Below are 8,124 nucleotides of genomic sequence, written 5' to 3' on the forward strand. Positions count from 1 at the left end.
AGCTGAGTGGCCAGATATCAAAAACTGAGACCGTTGGTAAGGAGAGGATGTTTTCAGCCCATTCTTCAGTAAGGTGGGCGCTGGCAAGCATGTGACCAGAGCAGTGTTACAGAGCTAAGAACCATGGTCATTGATGGATTTCTCACTGGAACTTAGGCCTACCTCTTCTGCAGAGAGCAGTTCATCACAGATAATCAAGATGCTGCTAATATCTATGCCCCAGGGCACTACACCAGTGGCAAGGAATTCGCTGACCCAGTGATCATCTTGGAGGTGACATCTTTGGTGAGATCATCTGGGTTTAATTCATAAGCTGAATGGCCAGTGCAGAGGCCTCCAGGGAGTTGTGCTTTTCAGGGCTCTGATGAGGGATCTTACTCTGGGTTCACCTCCCTACTGATAAAATGTCTCCACCTTGATTGCACCAAGAAGTTCAAGCTAGAATTCCTGTTTACCCAATCCCAGAGTCATATGAGTCCATCCATACCACACACACCATCCTGGACCACTCTTGTCTGTGCCTTGATGATGGACAATGAAGCCATCCATCTGTAACACTTGTCATAGATAACTTGATATTGAATTTCAAACTGCACTCTCCGTAACTGCCTTTTAATTAGATTACTGCTCACCATTGCTTCTCCCTGAATATTGATCTCACAAAATTCTAAGCCAACCTGTTGTTCTATCTCTACATCTACTTCCTCCTGACCACATATGCCCATCATCTCTGCTTTAAAAAAAAACAGACTATGAGCAACTTTCTACAAGAAAGAGCACCAGGACTTACTTTGAGACAGCCAACCAGATGATGAACTCTAACCTTCACTATGGGAGATGCATGGCTTGCTGCCTGGTGTACCATGACAGTGTGGTTCCCAAAGATGTTGATGTTGTCATTGCCACTATGGAAACCAAACACATCATCCACATTGTGTATTAATGTCCCATTGGCTCCAGTGTTGGCATTAATTACCAGCCTTCTATTGTGGTACCTAGCGGAGAGCTGGCTAATGTACAGTGAGCTGTGTGCATGCAGAGCAATGCCACAGCCATCTCTGGGGCATGGGCTTGCCTAGACCACAGATTACACCTGATGTAGCCAAGCATGCCTTTGTTCACTGGTGTGTGGGTGAAGAGATGGAGAAAGGGAAATTTTCTGGGGTCCATGAGGACAGGGCTTCCCTAGAGAAGGACGATAAGAATGAGGAAGAAGTGTACATGGGTTCTCCTGAGGTGAGGAGAGGAGGAAGGCAGTCCTCATTGTGTTTCCTTTTCAGCCCTGCAGGACACACTTGGAGAATTTGAGCAGCAAGCCAGCTGGCACGCATTAACGAATTATCTTCACTTAGCAGTAGTCATGCCCTGCCTTCTCCATGTATACCTGTGACATGTCCCCATGATGTCTCAAAGTATATGCTTTGAGAAAGAAAAGAACTTGTATAACCACAGCTCATCTGTGTTATTTGCTGTAAAGAACACCATACAGTTAGCAGCATAATTAACAGAAATCACACTGCAGATTTTTTTGTCAGAAGTTTGTCATTTTGAGTGTGACATTTTTCTGAAGTTACACGGCTCTTTTCTTGCAAGACACTTCCATTTCAAGTGGATGTTTCCAGAGACCAGAGGTCCTATCTATGATTGTATGGGGTTTTATGAAAATGTCAATGTCTAACAAAAAAAAATTTGTGAGAAATACCAAGCATCATTTGCTTTGTTTGACTTTTAAAAGACATGATGTAGGGATGAAGAGATGGTTCGGTCATTAAAGGCTAGGTCATTAAATATAAAGGACATGATGTAGTTACATAGAGGAAGCATGTCCATGTTCCTGAAAAACAAATCTTATATTTAAACCAGTAAAGAGTCTATGGAATTTTGTCCAAGAACCTCTCCTCTCCTCATGGTTTCAGCTATTCCCTGTTTTCCCAGGACTCTGAATTCATATCTGGCACCTAATTTCCCTTCTGTGTCTCAGATTCACATGTTCAAGTGATAACCACACAGCTCTATCAGATAGCATGTCAGAATGACCCCTGTCGTCCTGCTACCCAAGGAACAAAGCATTTATCTGAACAGCACTTTCTCCCTTCTCCCCAAATGTCATCACCTTTCCATTGCCTGGATTTTTGCCTCCTACATTTTCTCAACCCTATCCTTTCTCTGTACTGTATCCTTTGGAAGAGCAGCCTGTGCTCTTACCTAACAAGCCATCAGTCCAGTCCTTCAATGTCTTTTTGTTTTGTTTTGTTTTTCGAGACAGGGTTTCTCTGTGTAGCTTTGGAGCCTATCCTGGCACTCGCTCTGAAGACCAGGCTGGCCTCAAACTCACAGAGATCTGCCTGCCTCTGCCTCCCGAGTGTTGGGATCAAAGGCATGCGCCACCAACGCCCGGCCCTTCAATGTCTTTTAAAGATAGACTGCTTTACATTTTGTGATATATTTCAATTCACACATCACGCTTTCTGAATGAATGGTCAATACACATCTGTCATACACATGTGTGATAGGCAGTTGAATAGATAAAACTTTAAGTTAAACGTTTTTTGCAACTGTTTTTTAAGGAATTGGATGCTTGAGAGATGGCTCAGCAGTTAAGACCGCATTCTGCTCTTTTCTTACAGAGGACTTGAGTTCGTTCCCAGCACCTATATTAGTGGCTTTCAAACTCCTGTAACTCTAGCTCCAAGGGATCTGACGCCCTCTTTGAGATTCTACAGGCAGAGCACTCAGATCTTCATATCCCCTATGTGTATACATACTTGAAGCTAAAAAGAAATCCTAAATTAAAATTTTCTTTCTTAATGAAACCCCAAAGTTATTATTTGATATTTTGGGATTCAATTTTTACTTATTCTAAGAAAAGATATAGTCTTAACAATAAATAACATTCAAAAATACAGATTTGTGTAAATTCTGTACATGTTGGTGTAGTTTCAAAGCTTGGCTAGACATGCCTGTTATGTATATGTAGTGCTTATCTTTGTGAATGTGTTTTTGTGTGTGTTTCTAGTATAAATTGATTTAGGAAACAATCTTAAGAGAAAAAAATACCTTTGGCTACCTTACCTCACTCCTGTTTTACTTTTATAGGATAACTTGAGCACCATTGGATAGTGGTCCTGTTTCTTTCTTTTTTCCTTTCTTTCTTTCTTTTTCTTTTTTTTTTTTTTTTTTTTTTTTTTTTTTTTTTTTTTTTTTTTGGTTTTTCGAGACAGGGTTTCTCTGCACTCACTTTGTAGACCAGGCTGGCCTCAAACTCACAGAGATCAGCCTGCCTCTGCCTCCCTAGTGCTGGGATTAAAGGCATGTGCCACCAACGCCCAGCAGTCCTGTTTCTTATGGTTTTAAGTTGCCTAGGTTCTCATTACTGCTCTCCAATAGGTGCTAACACAAGAGTTGTGGAGCAGAACACAGTGGCACAAGCCTGGAATCCAAGCACTGGAAAGACTGGGACAGGAAGATTGCAAGTTCCAGGCCACCCTATATCACTGTTTTGCTGCAGAGCAAGATCCTATCTCAAATAAAAAAATAAATAAAAATAAGAACAAAAGTCATGATTATTTGTAACATTAGTAATCTGATTTGACCTTTGGTTTAATGATCTAGAATTCTTTGATTATAAATCAAAGAGAAACCCCAAGACACTTACGAGTAAAGAAAGAAAGAACCCATTCGACCTTCATGTTCACAGTAGGCTAGGTGTTGACAAATGCTGCACATCGGTACAGGGCCAGGAGAGAAGTTGGAGCTCAAAGCAGGGCAAATGTCACGCTCTGCTCTGTGTGTCCGAAGAAGGAATCTTTCCTTGGGTAGAAGGTAATGATCATACCTGTATTTAGGGGGGGTATGCCTGTATTTTCCTTAGGGCACATGCATGTGTACACATGGGTGCGCACAAGCACACACATACACACACACACACACACACACACACACACACACACACACACACACACCACATACACACAGTTTACAAGATAGCTATGAGCACAGAGCAATATATTTCAGTTTTTGTAAGCATCACTGAATAACTTGAGACAAAATTTATCAAGAGTTTCTGCTTTGCTTTTTCACACTCAGATACTAGTTAGCAAATTAAAGTAAGTGGACTATATTGACTTGACTGGTACAGGCCTATGGACTACAGGGAAGGTGCAGGGTTACACAGTTTCATCTTGTGAGACTGATACAACTGAAAACTTGCATATTTCCTATTCTAGTGACTCCATAGGATGCTCACTGGTGAGAGTGGCCAAGCCATGTGCTAACACAACAAGCAGTTCTGTAGCTCATTCATCCCCTTTTAGCTTAAAGTCATAATTCTTTTTGTTTATTTGTTTTCATTTTTTATTAGAAAGAAAATTATTTTACATGTCAATCCCAGGTCCCTCTCCCTCTCCTCCTCCCCTCCCCCCCCCAACTAACACCCTACCTATCCTACCTATCCCATACCCTTTCTGCTCCCCAGGGATGGTGAGGCCTTCCATAGGGGGTCTTCAAAGTCTGTCTTATTCTTTGGGATAGGGCCTAGGCCAATGCCCTTATGTCTAGGCTGAGGGACTATCCCTCTATGTGGAATGGCTCCTAAAGTCCATTCCTATGGTAGTGGTAAGTACGGATCCACTACAAGAGGCCCCATAGATTTCCAAGGTCTCCTCACTGACACCCACATTCAGGTGGTCTGGATAAGTCCCATGCTGGTTTTCCAGCTATCAGTCTGGGGACCAAGAGTTCTCCCTTGTTCAGGTCAGCTGTTTCTGTGGGTTTCACCAGCCTGGTTTGGAACCCTTTGCTCATCCCTTCTTCTCTGCATCTGGATTTCAGTTCAGCTCAAGGTTTAGCTGTGGGTGTCTGCTTCTACTTCCACCAGCTGCTGGATGAAGGATATACGATGGCATATGAATTAGTCATCAATCTCATTATCAGGAGAGGGCATTTAAGGTAGCCTCTCCTCTGTTGCTTAGATTGTTAGTTGGTGTCATCTTTGTAGCTCTCCAGACATTTTCCTAGTACCTGATTTCTCTTTAAACTTGTAATGTTTCCCTCTATTATATTATCTGATGGCTCAGCAGTTAAAGTCATAATTCTTCACAATTAGAAAGATTCTCTATGTAACTTTGTCCTGAAAGAAAACTTTTATTAATGTTTTAAGTTTGGCCCCTTTTAAGGTAACACTATTATAATGTGTGTATTTAGGATCGGGTGTGTTATACTGGAGATGGTAAATTAATTTTTATAAAGTGTGTGTTTGTGTGTGCACATATCCCTGTGTCATGGGGGATGGATGAGCAGATGTGTGAACATGCATGTGGAGACCAGAGAGGTCAACTTCCAGTGTCTTCCTAAGGCCTTATTTTTAAGGCACTTCTCTACCTGGTCCTGAGCTCAATGATTTGTCTAGACTGCATGGCCAGCAAGCTCCCAAGACCTACTACTTATAGTCTATACAGGCATCCATCACCACTGTACATCACTGTTATGTATGTACACATTCTTGAGCAGCTTGTATTCTTCTAACTAAGCCATCTGCCTAAACCAGAAAACCCATCCTTTGTAATTACTAGGATGCTCAAATTTTAAAATTAAAAACATTTTTTTCATAAATACGGTCTGATTCATTTCCTCTCTTTCATCTCCTCCTAGATCCTTTCTGTCTCCTCACCCATCTGACTCTCCACATCCTTTTCTCTATTAGCAGCTATGGGAACTGATGGGCAGGACAGAAAGAATCCAACTACAGAGGGTAAAATCCAGGAGCTATGTTTACAAGGAGAGTACATATCAGGAATTTTCCAGCATTTTCTATGCCCTACATACTGCACTAAGTGCTTGATCTGACCCCGCTTTATCTTCACAGCCACTCCGTGAACAGGTATGTCATCCCAATTTACAGAAACAACATGCCTGAAATTCACACCAGTAAAGATAGAAATGGAGTACAGCAGTCTGTCTCTAGATCCCATGCTTCAGGCTACCACCCCAATGGAGTAAAACCAGACAGAAATTCCGCTCTGGTTGCAGTAGCAACTAAAGCAAAACCAGCTGCTACAAAAGGTAAATAAGAAGAGACATCCATCTCATTTCCTGACTTACCTCCTGAGAATAAGTACACTGGATGGGACTGGATTCTGTAGGCCTTAATCTCTTGTCTTAGAAATGTGTAAATAAATTAAACAAGCTTAGGCTTGAGAGGAACCATGTAGCTCAGCTAATGAGCTTCACTAGAAAAGCAAATCCTCCAGCTTCCGAGGGAGAGCAATGTAGCCAGTGCTTGAAGAGAACCTGTGAAGACAGAGTGTGCCTTTTTTGGTGATTGCTGGTGTGCGTGTGCGTGTGCGTGTGCGTGTGCGTGTGCGTGTGCGTGTGCCTGTGTGTGTGTAGGAGCATGTATGCCTGTACATGGAAGCCAGAAGTCAATGTCATTTGTCTCCATCAGTCACACTCCATCTTATTTTGAGACAGGGTCTCTTACTGAACCCGGAGCTCACCAGCTTAAAAAGATCAGCTGGCCAGTGAGTTCAGGAGCCCTTTTATCTCTGTCTGGCCCCACCTGATCTATGCCAGGATTACAGATGCACAGTGACCACACCTACCTTTTTACATGGTGCTGGTCTGAGACCCCACCTCAGGTCCTCATGCTGTGTGACAAGCACTTTACCTACTAAGTCATCTCTCCAGCCCCTGTTGGGTCTTTTTGTCCTCCATGTCAAGGTTACTGACCTGCACCTTCCTGCCTGACCTCAGCTCTATCCTCTTTAGTAAAGCCTGTTTGCTGCCTGTACACAGGGCAGTGCAGTGTGAGCATGGGAAAAGCAAGCCTTTCCTCCAAGATCACACAGAACCCCTCCCACCCTCTGCTCACTCCTTCCCAGGTGTGGTCCTGCCCTCCCACCATCCTCTCCAGCATCGAATGCTCTCTGCCATCCAATCATAGCTGAAAGATTTGGTGACATCCCTGCTCTAGTTCTGCCTCTATTGATGTAACAAAGGATAAAACAGCCCCCAAAGCAACCATGCTTTTGTCCCAAATTCATTTGTACTCAAGTGTACTGAAGTATAATTGATTTAAAGCCTGGGATTTTCCTCACACAAGGCTAAATTTAGAACATAATGGTTAATATTTCTCTCAATTATTGTTTTCAATTTTTCTGTATAATTTGCTAGCATGTTGTGCTGTGAATTTTGGTTGTTCGTGTTAATCAATCACATGTAATTTGTTTATACAGTATTTTCTTCCATATAAAAAATAGAGCCGAGCGTTGGTGGCGAACGTCTTTAATCCCAGCACTCAGGAGGCAGAGGCAGGAGGATCTCTGTGAGTTCGAGACCACCCTGGTCTCCAGAGCGAGTGCCAGGATAGGCTCCAAAGATACACAGAGAAACCCTGTCTCGAAAAACCAAAGAAGAAGAAGAAAGAAGAAGAAGAAGAAGAAGAAGAAGAAGAAGAAGAAGAAGAAGAAGAAGAAGAAGAAGAAGAAGAAGAAGAAGAAGAAGAAGAAGAAGAAGAAGAAGAAGAAGAAGAAGAAGAAGAAGAAGAAGAAGAAGAAGAAGAAATAATAAAGAAAACACTGCCCCAGACAGGGGCAAGGCTTTTCAAAATTAGTAATAGATACTTCCTTGATGTATAATTCAATCAATTGCAACTCCAACTAAGTACTGAATAAGATTAGCTTTTTATCACTTTATCTATGAAAATACCACCAAGACATTTATAAAATTCAAGACCCAGCATGTTTAAGATATAATATTGGTTTTCAAACTGTTTTAAGAGTGTGTGTGTGTGTGTGTGTGTGTTTTAAATCAGGCCCTGGTTTTAAGAGCTGTGGAAGGTTAGTCCATGCTGGCTCCCAGGGATCAGTGACTTTTACATCCTACCAAAAAATATGTCACCCACTCTAAAGGGGTCCTCAAAAACAGGAGAGTTGGGAATGGTCTGGAAAGACTACAAATGAAAGCAAAGCAGCCTGGAGACCTCTTTGTCAGCTGTGGAAAGGGACTTGTAATTGACTTGTAATTAACCGTATAAAAGCCCACAGCACGTGGACTGCTGGGATTTACATCTGGCTCCTTTGCTCAGAAGTTCGATTCTCACCATGACCTACACAGGCTTTTGGTCTT

This window comes from Cricetulus griseus, assembly GCF_003668045.3.
Source record: "Cricetulus griseus strain 17A/GY chromosome 1 unlocalized genomic scaffold, alternate assembly CriGri-PICRH-1.0 chr1_1, whole genome shotgun sequence".
Classification (NCBI taxonomy): domain Eukaryota; kingdom Metazoa; phylum Chordata; class Mammalia; order Rodentia; family Cricetidae; genus Cricetulus; species Cricetulus griseus.